We start from the raw sequence: 23,118 nt of genomic DNA, 5'->3' as shown, positions 1-23,118 counted from the left end.
GCCGCTTTTTTTTAGTTGGTTCACCTCCCTCCCTCCAAAAAAACTTTAATAAAATATGATGAAAAAAAAAAAGTCATATATACCCTAAAATGGTATCAATAAAAACTCCAGATTGGCTTGCAAACCTTGATCATTCATACTGCTACATAGATGCAAGTATAAAAAAATAAAAACTATAAAAATGTAGTATCACTGTAATCATATTAGCTTGGAGAATGACAGTAACAGGTCAGTTTTACCGCATAGGGAACGCTGTAAAAATGAAAAGCATGAAGACATCTTTCCCTGCACTCCTTCGTTTCCTCCTTAAAATTATTCTACAGTTTTCAAACCAGCACCTGGATCTGAATCCTTTTGTAATTGCATGTAATTAAAAATTTGGCATAACCACTGAGTTATTCAATGAAATGTATATATGTAGCGCCACCTGTTTTTTCCTATTTCGTTGACCTGCTCACTGAGATGGCCGCACATGCTCAGTTTCATCTTTCGGCTGCCTCCTGAGCTGTGATAGGGAGAGCTGAGACACACCCCCTGTGTGCACACTGGGGAGCTCTCTGAATCTATGAGAGGTATAGGGCCGGTTCTAGCTTTGTTAGAAAGCTATGATGTCTGATATTCATTTTTTACATTACTTATAACTAGGGTTGAGCGAACCTGAACTTTAGGATTTTTGGACCCCGGACCCGAACATTTTCCGTAAAAGTTCGGGTTCGGTGTTCGGCGGTTTCTTGGAGCTTTTTGAAAGGCTGTACAGCAGCCAATCAACAAGCATCATACCACTTGCCCCAAAAGGCCATCACAGCCATGCCTACTAATGGCATGGCTGTGATTGGCCAGAGCAGCATGTGACCCAGGCTCTATATAAGCTTGAGTCACGTAGCGCTGCACATCACTCTGCTGTTACAAGTGTAGGGAGAGGATGCTGCTGGACTTGTGATTTCAGGGGGAGAATAGGAGAGAATCTAACTCAGCGATCTACAGACAAATAGTTGTGTGGGTGCAGGGCACTATCGTTTTACCCTGCCCTGAGTTCATTGACCAAAAAATACTAACTTTTAGAATTCTGTTAGGTGGGCGGCGGCGGCGGCCATTTTATGCATGCTTAGTGCACCAGTACTGCATCTGAGCTTTTGGGACATTGCAAATCATTTTTTTTTGGGCAAACTACAACATCTGGATTAGTCAGTGTGCAATTTAAGCTAGAAATACACCCATCATTTTCTGGGGTTTTAAAAACACATTTTTTTTTTCAAAAAACAGTATTTTCCAAATCTGCAAGTGTTAATTTCAAGTTTAATATATACAGCTTTCATATTCTGTTAGCAAAAAAAAAACTTTTTGGGCAATCTACAACATCTGGATTAGTCAGTGTGCAATTTAAGGTAGAAATACACCCATCATTTTCTGGGGTTTGAAAAACACACTCTTTTGACAAAAAACACTATTTTCAGGCATTGCAGCATCAGCACGTGTGAAATTACAGGTTTACCGTATTTTTCGCCCCATAAGACGCACTTTTTCTCCGCCCACAATGGGGAAAAAATGCCCCTGCATCTTATGGGCGAATGCTGGCAGTTTTACATCGCAAGCTGCGATGTATGAGCGAGCGGGGGAGGGACTGGGAGGAGGAGCTGGGGGCCGGCAATAGCGGCGGGGCGGTGCAGTCAGTGTACTATAGCCCCGCCGCTCCAGTATACTAATATAAAATGTCTTATTCAATTAATAGTTATTAAACATGCCCCCCAAACTCCTAATATTACCATACATCCTAACCGCTTCAGTAGAATGCAGGCAGGCCGGGCGGGCGGCAGCGTAATTCCCTGATGTCACGTGCCTGCGCCGCCTACTTTATGAATGAAGCAGGCGGCGCAGGCAAGTGACGTCAGTGAGTGACGCGCCGGTCGGCCGCCCGGCCTGCCTGCCTGCGTTGTACTGAAGCGGTTAGGATGTACGGTACTATTAAAGGGTTGGGGGGCATGTTTAATAACTATTAATTGAATAAGACATTTTATATTAGTATACTGGAGCGGCGGGGGGGGGGGGGGTCTGTGGATGACATTTTTATGGGGGACATCTGTGGATGGCACAGTTATGGGCTGGGGGGGTCTGTGGATGGCACAGTTATGGGCAGGGGGAGTCTGTGGATGGCACTGTTATGGGCTGGGGGGGGTCTGTGGATGGCACAGTTATGGGCAGGGGGAGTCTGTGGATGGCACTGTTATGGGCTGGGGGGGGTCTGTGGATGGCACATATATAACAGTGCCATCCACAGATCCCCCCCTGTAACAGTGCCAGCCACAGATCCCCCTGTAACAGTGCAACCCACAGATCCCCCCCATAACAGTGTCCGTCACAGATCCCCCCATAACAGTGTCCGTCATCCACAGATCCCCCCATAACAGTGTCCGTCATCCACAGATCCCCCCATAATAGTGTACGTCATCCACAGATCCCCCCATAACAGTGTCCGTCATCCACAGATCCCCAGTAATAGTGCCATCCACAGACCACCATTAGTTCCAAACCCACCAAAAGCACACCTTTTGGTTAAAAATACAGGGGTTTGAATTAGGCATTTTCAAGGCGAGCCATCCCTTCCCTTCACAACCAAGTAGGGGATAAAATCAGGTGTGCACTGCACAATGCCATCTGTGGCAAGGTGCACCTCACTACGGATACGTGGACCAGTAAGCACGGTCAGGGCCGTTATATCTCCATAACAGCACACTGGGTAAATGCAGTGGCGGCTGGGCCTGAGGCGGATAGCAGTTTGGCGCATGTCCTTCCACCACCGAGGATTGCAGGGCGTTTCAATTTGCCTACTGTTGCTTCCTCCTCCTACTCCGCTTACTCATCCTCTACCAGCTCCTCATCCGGTCAGCGCAACACCTTCAGCACCAACTTCAGCACAGCCAGGTGTAAACGACAGCAGGCAGTTTTAAAACTTATCTGTTTGGGGGTCAAACCCCACACCGCGCAGGAGCTGTGGACGGGCCTTGGACAACAGACCGATGAGTGGTTTGTGCCAGTCAGCCTCAAGCCCGGCCTGGTGGTGTGCGATAATGGGCGAAATCTCGTAGCAGCTCTGGGACTAGCCGGTTTGACGCACATCCCTTGCCTGGCGCATGTGCTGAATTTGGTGGTGCAGAGATTCCTTAAAAATTACCCCATGTCAGAGCTGCTGCATAAAGTGCGGGCCGTCTGTGCGCGCTTTCGGAGTTCTCACCCTGCTGCTGCTCGCCTGTCAGCGCTGCAGCATAACGTCGGCCTTCCCGCTCACCGTCTCATATGCGACGTGCCCACAAGTTGGAACTCCACCTTGCACATGCTGGCCAGACTACGCGAGCAGCAGCAGGCGATTGTGGAGTTTCAGCTGCAGCACGCACGAGTGAGTCGTTCGGCAGAACAGCACCACTTCACCACCAATGACTGGGCCTCCATGCGAGACCTGTGTTACTTGTTGCGCTGTTTCCAGTACTCCACCAACATGGCCAGTGCCAATAACGCCGTTCTCAGCGTTACTATCCCACTTCTATGCCTCCTTGAAAAAACGCTCCTGGCGATGATGGAAGAGGATGTGGCACAGGAGGAGGAGGAGGAAGAGGGATCATTTCGTAGGGTTTCCAGCCAGTCATTCCCAAGTGGCTCCCAGGGTGGGTTCCTGCACCCACAAACCCAAGGTACACAATTGTCCAGCCAGGGCACAGTTCTGGAGGATGAGGAGGTGGAGATGCAGGAGGAGGAACCGTGTTCACAGCAGGGTGGCACCCAGACCAGCTCATGGCCATCACTGGTGCGTGGATGGGGGGATACAGAGGACACAGACGATACACCTCCCACAGAGGACAGCTTTTCGTTGCCTCTGGGCAGCCTGGCACACATGAGCGATTACATGCTGCAGTATCTCCGTCACGACCGCCGAGTTGCCCACATTCTAACTTGGGCTGATTACTGGGTGGCCACGCTGCTGGATCCCCGTTACAAGGCGTTCGGGGTTCCGCTTATGAGCTCCGTTTGAAAGCTCTCACAAGCGGCCCCGAACGCATCCGTACGGCCCCAATGCATTCTGAGTGGATGCGGATCCGCTCAGAATGTATCAGTCTGGCAGCGTTCAGCCTCCGCTCAGCAGGCGGACACCCGAACGCAGCTTGCAGCGTTTTAGTGTCCGCCTGGCCGTGCGGAGCCAAACGGATCCGTCCAGACTTACAATGAAAGTCAATGGGGACGGATCGGTTTGTCTTGGCTCCGCTTTGACACGGATCCGTTAGAAACCTGTCACGTCTCTGCGCATGCCCAGTAACTTCCTGTCCCTCCCCCTCATCGTCGGCCATTTTGGATTGTCGACTTGGTGAGACTGTTAAGTGAAGTTTTGTCTGTTTGTCTATCTTTCTTTTTTTCTATCTATTTCTAGGGGGGCTGCTGGCACTTGGGAAGGGGTGTGTGTGTCTGGAACAGTGGGGGCTGCTGGCACTGGTGGTGGGGGCTGCCTTTATGGGGGGCTTCTGGCACTGGGGGGGCTGATGGCACTGTGGGGGGGTGTGTGGCTGGAACTAGGGGGGGGGTCTGCTGGCACTGCGATTATGTTTGTGGCTGGAACTGTGCGGTGCTTCTGGGACTGGCAGGGTTTATGTGGCTGGAACTGTGGTTGTGGTTGCTGCTGGCACTGCGGGGGTGTGAGTGGCTCGAATTGGGGGGTCTGCTGGCACTGCGGGGGTGTTTGTGTCAGGAACTGTGCGGTGCTTCTGGCACTGGCGGGGTTTATGTGGCTGGAACTGTGGTTGCTGCTGGCACTGCGGGGGTGTATGTGTCAAGAACTGCGCATGCAGTGCTTCTGGCACTGCAGGGGTGTTTGTGGCTAGAACTGTGCGGTGCGTCTGTCACTGGCGGGGTTTATGTGGCTGGAACTGTGGTTGCTGCTGGCACTGCGGGGGTGTGTGTGGCTTTAATTGGGGGGTCTGCTGGCACTGCAGGGGTGTTTGTGGCTGGAACTGTGCGGTGCTTCCGGCACTGCGGGGGTATGTGTAGCTGGAACTGTGGGGGCTGCTGGCATTGGGGGGGGCTGAGGGCACTGTGGGAAGGTTGTTTGGAACTGGGGGGCTGATGTCACTGTGGGTGGCTGCTGGCACTATGGGGGGGGGCTGCTGGCACTATACGGGGCTGCTGTTTCTGGGGGTGTTTATGGCACTCGGGGGGGGATTATGGCTCCTGTCGGATTAATTTTTTAAATCATTTTATTATTAGGGTCGTTCAAAACAAAAATCATTTGAAATAGAAAGTTCTGCGGTGGGCAAGCACCAATCGATATTTTAAAAAGTAAGTATTATAAAAAAATAAAAATAAAATGTTGATATATGTGGAAATAGTGCTCTAAACAAGTTCGTTTAACGTTATCTGCATTTTGTCTGGTATTCTGTTGCGTACAGATGTCATCAAAGAAGCAAACCATCGTTTGGAAAAACCCACCCAGAATGCGCCGGCGTATTGAGTGGCCGGTAAGTATAAAATCAACGCCTGGAGTTTGTACTGTTTGATTCGTTGCATTAATCAGTATGTGCTCTTATTATAGATTTCTTTATAATCATCTGTGGAGGGCTCTCCATCTCTGGCCGGCTCACCTGCTGCATCTGCATCACCAGTGTCCAGGGGAGGTGGACCAAGCCCGGACCGGGGCTGTCAAGAAGTAAATATATATATATATATATATATATATATATATATATATATATATATAAAATGTAGGAGAGTCCCCGGAATAATAATGGACGGACGATACGTGCCACCAGAGGTCCTGGCCTCGGTGGAGTAAGAACCGGATCATTGCGGTTACAGCGGCGAATGCTGCTGGTGCAGCGTGTCCGGGCCGGTTTTTACTGGGAACAGGTAAAGAGCTGGGGGGGTGCCTGTTCCCCACGGCCAGCCCAGGTTTTTGGTAGAGCTGGGCCTTTAAAGAACCCAGCCTGCTGATGATGGGGGTGGGGTGTGTCTTGCTGTGCTGGAGATTTCCACAGACAGAGTCAGTGCTGGAGAAGGAGAGTCTGGGCGCAGCACACATTGAAGGATAGTCCTGGGACCTGTGGTGCTACGAGCCGAAGTGGCTCTGGCCTGAGGGAGACAAAGGCAGGTAGCCTACAGGCCTGCAGAAACTGCTGTGGTCTGTCCAAAACAAGGTGACTCAAACCTGCTGTTTAATTTCTATGGAAGGACTTTTGTTTATGCACTATGTGGATATGCACCTGTGTGGTCTGCACATTGCCTGTTATGCCTTTGGTGTAAATAAAGTCACGGTGAACCACAAAGACTGTCTGTGATTGCCTCAATACTGCCGCCGCTACCGTAGCCTACCACGAGCACATCCCCACAATTGGTGGAGGATGCGTGCATTCCTGCAGTGAGGCAGGCCTGAGGCAAAAGTTGTGTTGGACTGCATGTCATATATCAGGCCTGCAAGTTTTATGGTTCCTGACAAGATGGAGGAGGCCATCAAGCACCTGATTCAGAGTAATGTACAGCAGCAACAGGCATTGCAGGCTCAGAGGGAAAATAATGAGCTACAGCAAAAAAGACACGAGGAGGCTATGTGTGCACAGCAGCAAACAAACAATCTCCTAATGCAGCAGCTGGTAGCCATGCAAGAGTCGGTGCGAACATCCCTGCAAGGAGTTTCAACCGCAACAACCCCGACTGTGTCTACCGCCAGGGATAAAGTCCGATCCGCCCTGAGGAAAATGGGTCCGGAAGATGATATAGAGGCGTTCCTGACGGTGTTCGAAAGAACCGCAGAGCAAGAGAGGCTGCCATTGGAACAGTGGGCCGAGGTGGTGGCGCCTTTTCTGGTGGGGGACGCACAAAAGGCCTATTTTGACCTCAGCCGCGATGAGGCCAAGGACTATGAGAGGCTAAAAAGTGAGGTGTTGGCCAGGTTGGGGGTAAACACCTATGTGCGAGCGCACAGGGTGTATCAGTGGGTGTTTGCCGAGTCCCGACCCACCCGGTCACAAGCCTATGACTTACTTCACCTAGTAAAAAAATGGCTTCAGCCTGAAATATTGAGCCCTTCTCAGATGGTTGAAAGGGTCGTGGTCGACAGGTTCGTGCGTACCCTCCCGAGAGCCATACAGCGCTGGGTGGGACAAGGCGATCCAGGCAACCTGGAACAACTGGTTAGCCTGGTGGAGAGGTATATGGCCACTCAGGATTTGGTGCGGGACTCAGCGGTACTACCGAAGTCACGTCAGCCCCCGTTGCCGACCCGGGATCCTGAAAAAGGGATCCCACCTCATAAGGAGGGGAGTGGATCTCCAGTCCGTGGGAGGAATACCCTGGGGAGGAGGGAGGCTGCGAGGATCAGATGTTGGCATTGTCAGGATTGGGGACATGTGGCAGCCAACTGCCCTAGGGCATCCGAACCCATGGACTGCGGGTTCGCTCGCCGGTCCTCTTTTTATGCCCAACCGGTGTATATAGCTGACCCCCTGCTGGCTGCGGACACCCCTCCGTTGTGTGATGTTGTTGTCAATGGTCACTCCGTGCAGGCCCTGCTGGACTCTGGGAGCCTGGTAACTCTGGTCCATGAATCGCTGGTAACGGAAAAACTCCCAGATAGGCGAACCCTTACCATTGTCTGTATACATGGGGATCGCCGGGAGTATCCCACCACTAAGGTTACCCTGGCAGTGTGTGGGAAGGAGGTACCACATGTCGTCGGAGTGGGGAGACGGCTCCCTTATGCCGCAATATTGGGAAGGGACTTTCCCCTGTTCTGGACTTTGTGGAGGAACAGGTTGCCTACCTGTGGGGAAGAAAAATGTCCGGGTCCCGAGCCCGAGGACCCCGAGGCAGGGGCCCCAGCTGTAGGGGTCACCGTAGGGGAGGTAGAGTGTAACCCTGACCGGTTTCCCCTAGAAGTATTGGCGGGTGAGACAGTAGAAAGTTCGTCTATCCTGGATCTGGGGGTACCCCGAGAAACCTTCGGGACCGCACAGCTCCAGGATTCGACGTTATTGCGGGCTAGAGAAGGTGTGTTGGTGATTAATGGCGTTGCCCAGCGTCCCGGCGCCGATACCGTGTTTCCTCACCTGGCCTATAACCAGGACCTGTTATATAGGGTAGACAAGGTGAGACAGGAGGTGGTGGAACAACTGGTGGTGCCCCAGCCTTACCGGCGAATGGTCTTGGATTTAGCGCATGCGCATGTGTTGGGTGGTCATCTGGGGGTTAAGAAAACGCTGGAGCGAATTCTACAACGGTTCTATTGGCCTGGGATTTATGAGGAAGTCCGGAGGTTCTGTCAGTCCTGTCCAGTGTGTCAGGTGACTAGCCCCCACCCTCAGTATCGCAGTCCACTGGTACCTATGCCCATTATAGAGGTGCCCTTCGAAAGGATCGCCATGGATCTGGTAGGCCCCATTAGTAAGTCAGCCCGAGGTCACCAACACATACTGGTAGTGTTAGACTATGCCACTCGCTATCCGGAGGCGGTCCCATTGCGCCATACGTCGGCCAAGGTAATAGCTAAAGAGCTTATGAGTATGTTCGCCCGGGTGGGGATACCAAAGGAGATTCTGACGGACCAGGGGACACCCTTTATGTCCAAAATAACAAAGGAATTGTGTAAGCTATTAAATATTAAACACCTGCACATGTCCGTCTACCATCCCCAAACCGATGGGTTAGTAGAACGGTTTAATAAGACCCTGAAGTCCATGCTAAAAAGAGTCGTGGCTAAGGACGGGAGAGATTGGGACTTACTGTTGCCCTATGTTTTGTTTGCGGTACGGGAAGTGCCCCAGGCGTCCACGGGGTTCTCGCCCTTTGAGTTGTTATATGGGCGGCATCCCCGTGGACTACTGGACATCGCTAAGGAGGCATGGGAGCAACAGCCTACGCCTCATAAAAGTGTGATAGAACACATAGGAAAAATGCAGGACCGAATAGGGGTCGTGTTGCCGATCGTCCGGGAGCACATGGAAGCGGCACAACTGGCCCACAGTCGGGTATATAACCGATCCGCCCGGGTAAGGACATTTCACCCGGGTGACCGAGTTCTTGTACTCGTGCCCACGGTCGAGAGTAAATTCCTGGCCCGGTGGCAAGGACCCTATGAAGTTAAGGAGAAAGTGGGCCCAGTTGATTACAGGATATACCAGCCAGGGCGGCGGAAGCCCGAACAGGTATATCATGTGAATCTACTAAAACCTTGGAGAGACAGAGAGAATTTGTTTGGAGACAGCCCGCCCTCTGTCTGGACGGCAGGGAGTGACCCGGGGTCACCAGGTGTTCCGGAGAACGCCGCTGGGGTGATGATAGGGGACGGACTGTCGACCAAACAGGCACAAGAGGTGAGAGAATTCGTTAGTCGGAATAGGGACGTATTCTCTGACCTTCCTGGACGTACCACCTTGATCGAGCATGACATTGTCACCGAGCCCCGGGTGAAAGTCCGCCTAAGACCATACCGAGTACCGGAGGCTCGGCGACAGGCCATTTCGCAGGAGGTAAGATCGATGCTACGTCTAGGGGTCATAGAAGAGTCAAAGAGCGAGTGGGCTAGCCCGATTGTCCTTATTCCCAAACCGGATGGTTCATTACGGTTCTGTAATGATTTTAGGAAATTAAATGAGGTATCAAAATTTGACGCCTATCCCATGCCTCGGGTGGACGAATTGATAGAGCGGCTGGGAAAAGCCCGGTATTTTTCGATCCTAGATCTCACGAAGGGCTACTGGCAGGAACCTCTGACGGAGGCGGCAAAGGAGAAGACGGCCTTTGTCACCCCGGAGGGGCTTTTTCAGTATAGGGTGTTGCCTTTTGGGTTGCATGGCGCTCCGGCTACGTTCCAGCGTCTGATGGATGTCGTCCTCAAGCCCCATCACCAGTATACCTCCGCGTATCTGGATGATATAGTCGTGTTTAGCCCGGACTGGGAGGGTCATTTGTCAAAACTTCAGGCAGTGATAGATTCTCTAAGGAAGGCGGGGTTGACTGCCAACCCAAAAAAATGCTCGGTGGGACTAGAGGAAGCTCGCTATTTGGGGTATGTGATTGGACGCGGAGTCATTAGGCCCCAAGTGAATAAAGTTGAAGCAATCCGGAATTGGCCCAGGCCTCGTACGTCCAAGCAAGTACGGTCATTTTTCGGCCTGATTGGGTACTACATGAGGTTCATTCCCCATTTTGCCACCTTGGCAGCCCCGTTAACCGGCCTCTTGAAGGGTAGAAAGTCGGTGATGGTTCGCTGGGGGGAGCAGGAGGAGGAGGCGTTCTCCCGTTTGAAGTCGGCACTATGTGAGTCCCCGGTTCTGGTGACGCCCGACTTCAAGCGGGAGTTTGTAGTTCAAACAGATGCCTCGGGAGTAGGACTAGGGCCTGTGCTTTCCCAGGAGCTCAACGGGGAAGAGCACCCCGTGGTTTTTCTAAGCCGCAAGCTTACCCCAGCAGAAACCCGGTATAGCATTGTGGAGAGAGAGTGCCTCGCCATCAAGTGGGCACTCGAGTCTCTCAGATATTACCTTCTGGGGAGAAGGTTCCGTCTGGTGACCGACCACTCCCCTCTCCAGTGGATGAGTCGAGCTAAGGAGGGGAGCGCTCGGGTTACCAGGTGGTTCTTGTCCCTCCAGAACTTTAAGTTCACTGTTGAGCACAGGGCCGGCCGCTTACAGGGGAACGCAGATGCCCTGTCCCGGGTACACTGCTGTGCATGTGTTCACCCCCTCAGGCTTGAACAGTATGTTCAAGCCCTCAGGGGTGAACAAAAGCGGGGGATATGTAGGAGAGTCCCCGGAATAATAATGGACGGACGATACGTGCCACCAGAGGTCCTGGCCTCGGTGGAGTAAGAACCGGATCATTGCGGTTACAGCGGCGAATGCTGCTGGTGCAGCGTGTCCGGGCTGGTTTTTACTGGGAACAGGTAAAGAGCTGGGGGGGTGCCTGTTCCCCACGGCCAGCCCATGTTTTTGGTAGAGCTGGGCCTTTAAAGAACCCAGCCTGCTGATGATGGGGGTGGGGTGTGTCTTGCTGTGCTGGAGATTTCCACAGACAGAGTCAGTGCTGGAGAAGGAGAGTCTGGGCACAGCACACATTGAAGGATAGTCCTGGGACATGTGGTGCTACGAGCCGAAGTGGCTCTGGCCTGAGGGAGACAAAGGCAGGTAGCCTACAGGCCTGCAGAAACTGCTGTGGTCTGTCCAAAACAAGGTGACTCAAACCTGCTGTTTAATTTCTATGGAAGGACTTTTGTTTATGCACTATGTGGATATGCACCTGTGTGGTCTGCACATTGCCTGTTATGCCTTTGGTGTAAATAAAGTCACAGTGAACCACAAAGACTGTCTGTGATTGCCTCAATACTGCCGCCGCTACCGTAGCCTACCACGAGCACATCCCCACAATATATATATATATATATATATATATATATATATATATATAGTGTAAGGGATCGCCTCTTATTCGGGGGTCATTCTCACAATGATCTTCATAACCACTGGGTTTCAGGTCCAAACAGTGCGATTTATTTTACACTCTTCATACACAACATGGCATAAAAACAAAAGCCTGCCCGTCTGGGCTCTACCTAAACATAATAAACATCGCATCTCTAACTCAGCTATACGATAGCATTCCCACATGGAACCAGGTGCGGCTTACCCCAGACATACAGTCCATCAGCCCTCAGGCTGTAACAAATGCAGTACCTTTGGAGGGGGTTGTGGTCTAGCAGTCCTCCTGACTCTGACCTTTCAATGCTTGTTCCTGGGTGTCGCTGAGTCCCCCAAAGTCCAGGCTATTGCATAGCCTCGTGGCCCCTCAGCCTTGCCTAGCTGAGACCACACTGACAGAGCCTCACTAGGCCTCTGTCTGCACACTCTCCAGAGTGAGACACACCCAGGATCCAGTAGCAGGATTAAATAAGATCCCTGGACATGAGCATGCCCTAAGTCCCGGACTGGAACCTGGGGAAACAACACCTCAATGTTTACATTGCCACATATCCCCCCCCTCTGTTCAAACCTGTGGGGGTGAACACATGTACCAACTGGATGTTCGTGACAGGGCATCCGCATTTTCTTGCCATCGCCTGGCTCAACCTTCCCCCTGGAAGATGTGGTCAGCGTCAGAGGCTTCCCTTTATTTTGCCAGACCCATGCCATCAGTGCTTGGTTTGTTACCCACACTGACATCTTGCCCAAGAGACATTGTCTACAATGTTCCCATGTCCATGTGACAGGCAGACCCTCTCTTTTTATTTTTTTATCTTTCTCTCTCTCTTTGACTTACACAGCTGCTTCAGCCGAGCACGCTTCTTACGACTCGCCTCTTTTTGTCTCTTTATTTTAACAGCAGATCGTACATTTATTTTTCCTTTACTCTTAGAATTTCGATCTCGGCTTCTGGAACTCCCTTCAGAATATATTTTTATGCAAACAACAGACTATGTTTGACTTCGCTGGCTCTTGCAGACGCTTAGGCCTTTTCTTCTTGTCTTTGCGAAGCTCCGTCAACAGAGCTGGCTTGCCCCCGCTCGCTTCTTTTCCAGCAGTGGTTTCCTCAGATGGTGCCTCAGTTTCAGGGTCTTCTGCCTCTTCACTGCCTCTCCCCACTTCAGCTTTACCCTTGATCTCTGGAACATCCAAGGATTTCTCCCACTTCAAGAGCTCGGCCTTAGCTTCCTTGGCCTCTGTCTCTTTGGCGTCCTCCTTTACTTTATTAGCCTTCTCACCATTCAGGGACATGGCATCATATCCTTGCTTTCTTAATTCCTCCTTCCCTTTCACATCAAGGTTGGAGGCACTGGGGTCTTCAGCATACTCCTTGTCTTCTGGCGTTTTCTCCAGAGGCTCACCCAAGACACTGGACTCCTTTTGGGGAGGAGTCAGGAGAGACAGCCCACCGTAATAGCCCGGATCTGCATACTGGTCGTCCATCTCCTCATATCTCTTCCCCAGCAGGCTGCTGGCTACTTGGAAGACCTTGTAGGCGGAGGGGACGTCTTTTGCCACCTGGTCCTGGTTACACACTGTCATGAGACTCTTGGCCTCCGCATGCACATCAGCCCCATCAACTGGTTCAGCCGATACCTTTTCCACCTTCTCTGCCTTGGCCAGCACCCCGGCACCACCATCTCCAGACCCACTTTTACCAGGCTCTGACTTCTTGGCACCTTCCAGAGGATCTTCCTCTTCCAGTTTCTCATTTTCTTCCACCTGCTGTGCAGCAGCACGCTTAGGCTTCTCCAACTTATAGATGGCATCTTTTGAGCTCATGAGAGCTTCCATCTCTGCTCTGAGTTGCTTGTTCAGCCTCTCTAATTCATTTCGCTCCTCAAGCACTTCTTCAAGGGCTCTAGCCAAGGAGAGGGCCTTGGTCGCCTTCTCTCGAGCATCAGTCTCCGCTTGGTCACGTTCTTCGGCATATCTGGCCGAGGTGGTTTTCTCTTCAGCCAGGAGCTTGTCCAACATCTTATGTTTCTTCTCCAATTTAGACACAATTTGTTTCTGGTGGTCCAGGTCTACCATCCGAACACGCAACTCTTGATCAAGTTGAGCCATCCTGGCTTCCAAATGACTTTTCTCCTCCAAGAGAGCAGATTTTTCTGAGGCGCTGTTTAGAACCTCATCAGCCAGCTCATCTCTTTCCTGCTCTGCATGAAGTCTTGATCGCTCAGAAACTGCAAGTTCCTCTTGAAGTTGGAGAATTTCCGCTTCTATTAGTGACTCTAGTTCCTTCAGTTCATTCATCTCTTTCTGTGACTCCACTGGAGACTCCTGCAGTTGCTCTGCGAGAACCGCTAGCCCCATTTCTAGTGTATCTAGCGACTGTGCGGAGCGAGAGAAAACATCTTCAAGTTTGTAGCTATACTGTCCTGTCAGGTCATCTACAACTGTCAGGATATGAGCTTCAGACACTAGGCTGTCACCCGACTGAACTCTCGTCTCGTCAGATATAACTGTCATCTGGTCGCTAGACTCGCTACTAGTAACCACTTTAGTTTTGCTGGGTCTTGACATGGTAGCCTCACTCTCGGAGTTGCTAACTGTCACAGCACATACGCCACTTATACTGTTCGTGTCATCATTAACCCTGACCTCTAGGGGCACCCATGAGTCAATCCCCACCTGGGACCTTTTATTAATCATAGAAACCTGTGGAGACTGCACATCCACCTCTGGTACGTGTGGTACACCCTCTAGCCCCGCCACATTGTCTACAATGGGGTCTCCTAGGGGTGTTTCTTGAACATTTATCAACACTTTTATATCAGACACATGTTTACCAACAGGGTTAGCTTTTTCCCCAATCACAGCCTGCAAAGGAAAAGGCATGTCATTATTATCACATATTTCACATGACATCACATTTCTATTATGTATTTCATCAAACATAGTACCATCACTTTGCACCTTATCTGCACCCTTGTTCTCAATGTGCAGCTCCTTCACATTATCATTTAAAGGGACAGGTACAGGTTCTGCAGGAGTTTTGTCACTCTCTGCAGAAATGTCTCCATTACTTAAAACCTCCAAGCATAAGGGGAAATTACGGCCCACCATTCCCTCATGTATGAGCGTATTTGTAACATCAGGTTCACAAGTCCCAGTTCTCACCGGAGACTCTCCCTCAGTGAGAACCACCTGAGAGTCCGTATTATTCACATAATTGTCCCGAACATGTAACACCCCAGATAGCAAATAATTGGGCTGCAATTTTGAAAATGACTTGCTAAGCTATTGCAGACTTGCCAAGCTTCACAAGTATGTTGCAAACTTGTAGCAAGTCTGCTTTGCAAGTCTCCAGATTAACTTGCTTTTGCAAACTTGCTGCAAGTTCTCGTTAAGTTATTATGCTCTTGGTAGAGACTTGCCAAGCAAATTTGCTGCAAGTTGAAAAAGTGTCAACTAGAACTTGTGCTGCAAGTTCTCTTCAAGTGTACAACTTGCCAGATAATGTGTGCAGCAAGTTAACAAGACTTACAATTTAACCCTGCCACAAGTTTGTGGCAAGTTATCCTTGCTATCTGGGACTCTACCAGTCTCTGGGGCGGCTATCATGCTACCTCTTACCTGGGCTAGCATGGGATCTCTGACTTTCACCACCCCAAATCTAGCTTTGATCACCGGCTCTTTGGGCGACCCAGAAACCTTCTCCCCTGCAGGTTTCTGCGAGGGAGCAATCACAGCAGGCTTATCCGCCTGTTCGTCGGATTCTCCAGGTACACAATTTGTAGCATTTTCTCCTCTCCACAGCTGCCAAAATAACGGGAAGTCTTTGCCAAGCACAAACTCCACTTCCAGGGTCTCACATTTTAAGAGCTCCCACTGCACAGGGCCATAGTCTGTTATAAAGGTCAGAGACACGGTGACATCTGTCTCTGGCCCTCTCTCCAGAAAGTCCAGAATTACGGGCAGGACCTGAGACACTTGTTGGCGGGAGTCTAGTACAACCAGCAGCGGGATCCCCCCGATCACCATCTCACAGGACTTTTCCCATACGCTCCACCATTTGGCAGCCATTTTGACAGGTCAGTTTCTTTTACTGTGCCCTTTAAATCCCTGCACACCTTACACCTCAGAAAAAAAAGCAGTTTTCCAGCAGCACCTGCTCCAGCGAACAAGCAGGCTTCCGGCCCTTTAAGTCACTGCACAGAAACACAGCAATTCCTTGGCAACATTCAGCAGCACCTGCTCTTTTCCGTCAGGTCGTTGCCCCTAGCAACCTGCTGTTGTTATTGCCCACATCCTCCACCAATTGTAAGGGATCGCCTCTTATTCGGGGGTCATTCTCACAATGATCTTCATAACCACTGGGTTTCAGGTCCAAACAGTGCGATTTATTTTACACTCTTCATACACAACATGGCATAAAACAAAAGCCTGCCCGTCTGGGCTCTACCTAAACATAATAAACATCGCATCTCTAACTCAGCTATACGATAGCGTTCCCACATGGAACCAGGTGCGGCTTACCCCAGACATACAGTCCATCAGCCCTCAGGCTGTAACAAAAGCAGTACCTTTGGAGGATGTTGTGGTCTAGCAGTCCTCCTGACTCTGAACTTTCAATGCTTGTTCCTGGGTGTCGCTGAGTCCCCCAAAGTCCAGGCTATTGCATAGCCTCGTGGCCCCTCAGCCTTGCCTAGCTGAGACCACACTGACAGAGCCTCACCAGGCCTCTGTCTGCACACTCTCCAGAGTGAGACACACCCAGGATCCAGTAGCAGGATTAAATAGGATGCCCTAAGTCCCGGACTGGAACCTGGGGAAACAACACCTCAATGTTTACATTGCCACAATAGATATATAGATATATATATATATACTTACATATATATATATATATATATATATATATATATATATGTAATTTATTATTTTATTTAAATATATAAAAAAATAAAAATAATGTTTGTTTCAGCAATCTGCACCTAGAGCCGTCAGCGAGGATCCCCCAGTCGCCTCCAGAGTCCGCGGGAATGACCGTCTCCGTCTGAGTGTAAGGGGCTGTCTGAGACAGCGGAGTGTTTGGCTCCCCTGTTTTGGCCAGTCCCCTACAGTCAGAGGGACAACTGTTCTCTCCGTCTGAGTGTAAGGGGCTGTCTGAGACAGCGGAGTGTTTGGCTCCCCTGTTTTGGCCAGTCCCCTACAGTCAGAGGGACAACTGTTCTCTCCGTCTGAGTGTAAGGGGCTGTCTGAGACAGAGGAGTGTTTGGCTCCCCTGTTTTGGCCAGTCCCCTACAGTCAGAGGGACAAATGTTCTCTCCGTCTGAGTGTAAGGGGCTGTCTGAGACAGCGGAGTGTTTGGCTCCCCTGTTTTGGCCAGTCCCCTACAGTCAGAGGGACAACTGTTCTCTCCGTCTGAGTGTAAGGGGCTGTCTGAGACAGAGGAGTGTTTGGCTCCCCTGTTTTGGCCAGTCCCCTACAGTCAGAGGGACAAATGTTCTCTCCGTCTGAGTGTAAGGGGCTGTCTGAGACAGCGGAGTGTTTGGCTCCCCTGTTTTGGCCAGTCCCCTACAGTCAGAGGGACAAATGTTCTCTCCCTCTGAGTGTAAGGGGCTGTCTGAGACAGCGGAGTGTTTGGCTCCCCTGTTTTGGCCAGTCCCCTACAGTCAGAGGGACAACTGTTCTCTCCGTCTGAGTGTAAGGGGCTGTCTGAGACAGCGGAGTGTTTGGCTCCCCTGTTTTGGCCAGTCCCCTACAGTCAGAGGGACAACTGTTCTCTCCGTCTGAGTGTAAGGGGCTGTCTGAGACAGAGGAGTGTTTGGCTCCCCTGTTTTGGCCAGTCCCCTACAGTCAGAGGGACAAATGTTCTCTCTGTCTGAGTGTAAGGGGCTGTCTGAGACAGCGGAGTGTTTGGCTCCCCTGTTTTGGCCAGTCCCCTACAGTCAGAGGGACAACTGTTCTCTCCGTCTGAGTGTAAGGGGCTGTCTGAGACAGCGGAGTGTTTGGCTCCCCTGTTTTGGCCAGTCCCCTACAGTCAGAGGGACAAATGTTCTCTCCCTCTGAGTGTAAGGGGCTGTCTGAGACAGCGGAGTGTTTGGCTCCCCTGTTTTGGCCAGTCCCCTACAGTCAGAGGGACAACTGTTCTCTCCATCTGAGTGTAAGGGGCTGTCTGAGACAGCGGAGTGTTTGGCTCCCCTGTTTTGGCCAGTCCCCTACAGTCAGAGGGACAACTGTTCTCTCCGTCTGAGTGTAAGGGGCTGTCTGAGACAGAGGAGTGTTTGGCTCCCCTGTTTTGGCCAGTCCCCTACAGTCAGAGGGACAAATGTTCTCTCCGTCTGAGTGTAAGGGGCTGTCTGAGACAGCGGAGTGTTTGGCTCCCCTGTTTTGGCCAGTCCCCTACAGTCAGAGGGACAACTGTTCTCTCCGTCTGAGTGTAAGGGGCTGTCTGAGACAGCGGAGTGTTTGGCTCCCCTGTTTTGGCCAGTCCCCTACAGTCAGAGGGACAACTGTTCTCTCCGTCTGAGTGTAAGGGGCTGTCTGAGACAGAGGAGTGTTTGGCTCCCCTGTTTTGGCCAGTCCCCTACAGTCAGAGGGACAAATGTTCTCTCCGTCTGAGTGTAAGGGGCTGTCTGAGACAGCGGAGTGTTTGGCTCCCCTGTTTTGGCCAGTCCCCTACAGTCAGAGGGACAACTGTTCTCTCCGTCTGAGTGTAAGGGGCTGTCTGAGACAGAGGAGTGTTTGGCTCCCCTGTTTTGGCCAGTCCCCTACAGTCAGAGGGACAAATGTTCTCTCCGTCTGAGTGTAAGGGGCTGTCTGAGACAGCGGAGTGTTTGGCTCCCCTGTTTTGGCCAGTCCCCTACAGTCAGAGGGACAACTGTTCTCTCCGTCTGAGTGTAAGGGGCTGTCTGAGACAGCGGAGTGTTTGGCTCCCCTGTTTTGGCCAGTCCCCTACAGTCAGAGGGACAACTGTTCTCTCCGTCTGAGTGTAAGGGGCTGTCTGAGACAGAGGAGTGTTTGGCTCCCCTGTTTTGGCCAGTCCCCTACAGTCAGAGGGACAAATGTTCTCTCCGTCTGAGTGTAAGGGGCTGTCTGAGACAGCGGAGTGTTTGGCTCCCCTGTTTTGGCCAGTCCCCTACAGTCAGAGGGACAACTGTTCTCTCCGTCTGAGTGTAAGGGGCTGTCTGAGACAGAGGAGTGTTTGGCTCCCCTGTTTTGGCCAGTCCCCTACAGTCAGAGGGACAAATGTTCTCTCCGTCTGAGTGTAAGGGGCTGTCTGAGACAGCGGAGTGTTTGGCTCCCCTGTTTTGGCCAGTCCCCTACAGTCAGAGGGACAACTGTTCTCTCCGTCTGAGTGTAAGGGGCTGTCTGAGACAGCGGAGTGTTTGGCTCCCCTGTTTTGGCCAGTCCCCTACAGTCAGAGGGACAACTGTTCTCTCCGTCTGAGTGTAAGGGGCTGTCTGAGACAGCGGAGTGTTTGGCTCCCCTGTTTTGGCCAGTCCCCTACAGTCAGAGGGACAACTGTTCTCTCCGTCTGAGTGTAAGGGGCTGTCTGAGACAGAGGAGTGTTTGGCTCCCCTGTTTTGGCCAGTCCCCTACAGTCAGAGGGACAAATGTTCTCTCCGTCTGAGTGTAAGGGGCTGTCTGAGACAGCGGAGTGTTTGGCTCCCCTGTTTTGGCCAGTCCCCTACAGTCAGAGGGACAACTGTTCTCTCCGTCTGAGTGTAAGGGGCTGTCTGAGACAGAGGAGTGTTTGGCTCCCCTGTTTTGGCCAGTCCCCTACAGTCAGAGGGACAAATGTTCTCTCCGTCTGAGTGTAAGGGGCTGTCTGAGACAGCGGAGTGTTTGGCTCCCCTGTTTTGGCCAGTCCCCTACAGTCAGAGGGACAACTGTTCTCTCCGTCTGAGTGTAAGGGGCTGTCTGAGACAGCGGAGTGTTTGGCTCCCCTGTTTTGGCCAGTCCCCTACAGTCAGAGGGACAACTGTTCTCTCCGTCTGAGTGTAAGGGGCTGTCTGAGACAGAGGAGTGTTTGGCTCCCCTGTTTTGGCCAGTCCCCTACAGTCAGAGGGACAAATGTTCTCTCCGTCTGAGTGTAAGGGGCTGTCTGAGACAGCGGAGTGTTTGGCTCCCCTGTTTTGGCCAGTCCCCTACAGTCAGAGGGACAACTGTTCTCTCCGTCTGAGTGTAAGGGGCTGTCTGAGACAGCGGAGTGTTTGGCTCCCCTGTTTTGGCCAGTCCCCTACAGTCAGAGGGACAACTGTTCTCTCCGTCTGAGTGTAAGGGGCTGTCTGAGACAGAGGAGTGTTTGGCTCCCCTGTTTTGGCCAGTCCCCTACAGTCAGAGGGACAAATGTTCTCTCCGTCTGAGTGTAAGGGGCTGTCTGAGACAGCGGAGTGTTTGGCTCCCCTGTTTTGGCCAGTCCCCTACAGTCAGAGGGACAAATGTTCTCTCCCTCTGAGTGTAAGGGGCTGTCTGAGACAGCGGAGTGTTTGGCTCCCCTGTTTTGGCCAGTCCCCTACAGTCAGAGGGACAACTGTTCTCTCCGTCTGAGTGTAAGGGGCTGTCTGAGACAGCGGAGTGTTTGGCTCCCCTGTTTTGGCCAGTCCCCTACAGTCAGAGGGACAACTGTTCTCTCTGTCTGAGTGTAAGGGGCTGTCTGAGACAGCGGAGTGTTTGGCTCCCCTGTTTTGGCCAGTCCCCTACAGTCAGAGGGACAAATGTTCTCTCCGTCTGAGTGTAAGGGGCTGTCTGAGACAGCGGAGTGTTTGGCTCCCCTGTTTTGGCCAGTCCCCTACAGTCAGAGGGACAACTGTTCTCTCCGTCTGAGTGTAAGGGGCTGTCTGAGACAGCGGAGTGTTTGGCTCCCCTGTTTTGGCCAGTCCCCTACAGTCAGAGGGACAACTGTTCTCTCCGTCTGAGTGTAAGGGGCTGTCTGAGACAGAGGAGTGTTTGGCTCCCCTGTTTTGGCCAGTCCCCTACAGTCAGAGGGACAACTGTTCTCTCCGTCTGAGTGTAAGGGGCTGTCTGAGACAGCGGAGTGTTTGGCTCCCCTGTTTTGGGCAGTCCCCTACAGTCAGAGGGACAAATGTTCTCTCCGTCTGAGTGTAAGGGGCTGTCTGAGACAGCGGAGTGTTTGGCTCCCCTGTTTTGGCCAGTCCCCTACAGTCAGAGGGACAACTGTTCTCTCCGTCTGAGTGTAAGGGGCTGTCTGAGACAGCGGAGTGTTTGGCTCCCCTGTTTTGGCCAGTCCCCTACAGTCAGAGGGACAACTGTTCTCTCCGTCTGAGTGTAAGGGGCTGTCTGAGACAGAGGAGTGTTTGGCTCCCCTGTTTTGGCCAGTACCCTACAGTCAGAGGGACAAATGTTCTCTCCGTCTGAGTGTAAGGGGCTGTCTGAGACAGCAGAGTGTTTGGCTCCCCTGTTTTGGCCAGTCCCCTACAGTCAGAGGGACAACTGTTCTCTCCGTCTGAGTGTAAGGGGCTGTCTGAGACAGCGGAGTGTTTGGCTCCCCTGTTTTGGCCAGTCCCCTACAGCCAGAGGGACAACTGTTCTCTCCGTCTGAGTGTAAGGGGCTGTCTGAGACAGCGGAGTGTTTGGCTCCCCTGTTTTGGCCAGTCGCCTATGGTATATGGTAGACATAGCATAGAACATGGATGTTTTATTTAAAGAACAATTCCTAACTTTCCTTATTTTTTTCTTACAGAACTGCCACCATCACTCGGGAGCCTGAACAACCTCCTGAGGCGGAACCGGAACAGATCGCCAGCGTCAGCCCTCCTGTCCCTCACGTATCGGCTCAGGATAATCCGGGTCCCCTACCGAATCCCTCCGCTCATCAGAGGCTCTTAGGATTTCGGCAAAATTTGAGAGCCCTGGTGAGCGGGCAGAGATCCGGTAGGCCAAATCGAGCTGATTATGCAAACCTTGTAGAGGTCGTTTCCGACGCTCTAGAAGGTTTTGCCCAACCTCAGATGGAGTTTGGTGCTGACTTGATTCGCCGCTGGGAGGGGACGGAGTCGGCGTTTCAACGCAGCCCAAACTACCATTATGGGCTAAGCATGATCAGTTTGATGGACTCAATGACGCCCGAGCAGTTACATGAGTTCAAGATCATGCTAGAGAACGGGTCATGGGAAATTATGCACCGCCCCCAACCCCCATCCCCACTCCCATCCCACACCTATCCCCCATCCCACACCTACCCGCCATCCCACTCCAGTGGCCAGTACCGCCAACCTTTCCCTTCTCACCCCCCCCCGAGCATGTGTTACCTTCTCTTTCTTATTCTTCTCCTGCTCAATATTTTCCTCCTACTTCTTTTCAAACTCCCTCCACCTCTACACATGCTCGGGTCCCCTCCTCCTCAGACCCTTCCTTTCTCCACACCCCACAATTACGCCCTGCATCCTTTCCTGTGGCCCGTAGTTTCACCTCGGTAGATCGCCAGGACAGGGGGGCTATCATTGCCAGCCCCAGACCATCTAGTCCACGACAGTCCACCTCCCCTCACCATTTTCAACAATTATAGTTTTTTTTATTTTATTTATTTTAGTTTTTTATTGTTAAAAAAATAAAACTTTATTTATACTTTGCTATACAAACTGTGTCTGTCTTTTTATTGTCCTGTACAGGGTAACCTTGGCACTACAGCTGTGTTAAAATAAAAACTACCCTAGTCTCACTACTGTTCGTTTATTATAACAACCTTGGTAGTTTTTATATCAAAACAGCATTAGTGCCAATGTTGTAATTAACATGACCATCAATATTGAGCTATCTTTTGGCTCTTTATTGATCGTAGACCCTATGATTGGCACATGTACAAGCAAATGCTTTTTCATTGTTCAATCTTGTGCCCTTTCATATGAGCCCCTGTGGGAGTCGCGGTCCATCAGCATCATCAGGAATTCATTAATAAATTGTAATTTTACAGTTTAATGATTTCCCGATGACGCTCTAATATAACTAGTGTGATTACCACAAGGGACACGCAAGGGACATACAGTTTTTAAAAGGGGTATTCACATAGACAATGGGGGGATTTCGCTTGAATATGCCCCCATTGTCTGATAGGTGTGGGTAACATTGGTAGGACCCGCACCTATATCGAGAACGGAGTGGGGAGTACTGTGGCTGGAGGACAACAAATTTCCCGTGGTACGTCCACCACCAAGCGCTAATCCCCGCCTCTCCCATAGAAATGAATGGAGGGCGGCGGCGCAGTGCGACCTCATCCACTTTCTTGGCTCCGTTCTCAATATATGTGAGGGTACCAGCAGTGGGACCCGCACCTATAAGACAATGTGGGCATATCAGTGGTATGCCCCCATTGTATGAGATCAGAAAACCCCTTTAAAGCCTCTTTCACACGACTGTATGCCCCAAGAGACATATAGTCCCTGAGCTGGCCATATGTCCCGTAGTAGCATTGATCGTGCGCACAAGAGTACACAGCATCATAGTGTACAATGATTCTGTGCAAGTTGAGCTGTCCGCGGGGATATTGTCTTGCACTAATAGATCATATGAGTGCGGGACAATAGCCCAGTTTGCGGCACAACATGGTCAGCATCATGATCATCTTTACTCTCGTACGCACAATCAAGGACGATCATAGAAACATAGAAACATAGAATGTGTCGGCAGATAAGAACCATTTGGCCCATCTAGTCTGCCCAAT

Source organism: Bufo bufo, chromosome 6 (assembly GCF_905171765.1).
Source record: "Bufo bufo chromosome 6, aBufBuf1.1, whole genome shotgun sequence".
In the NCBI taxonomy this organism is placed as follows: domain Eukaryota; kingdom Metazoa; phylum Chordata; class Amphibia; order Anura; family Bufonidae; genus Bufo; species Bufo bufo.
Note: the sequence above shows the minus strand (reverse complement) of the source record.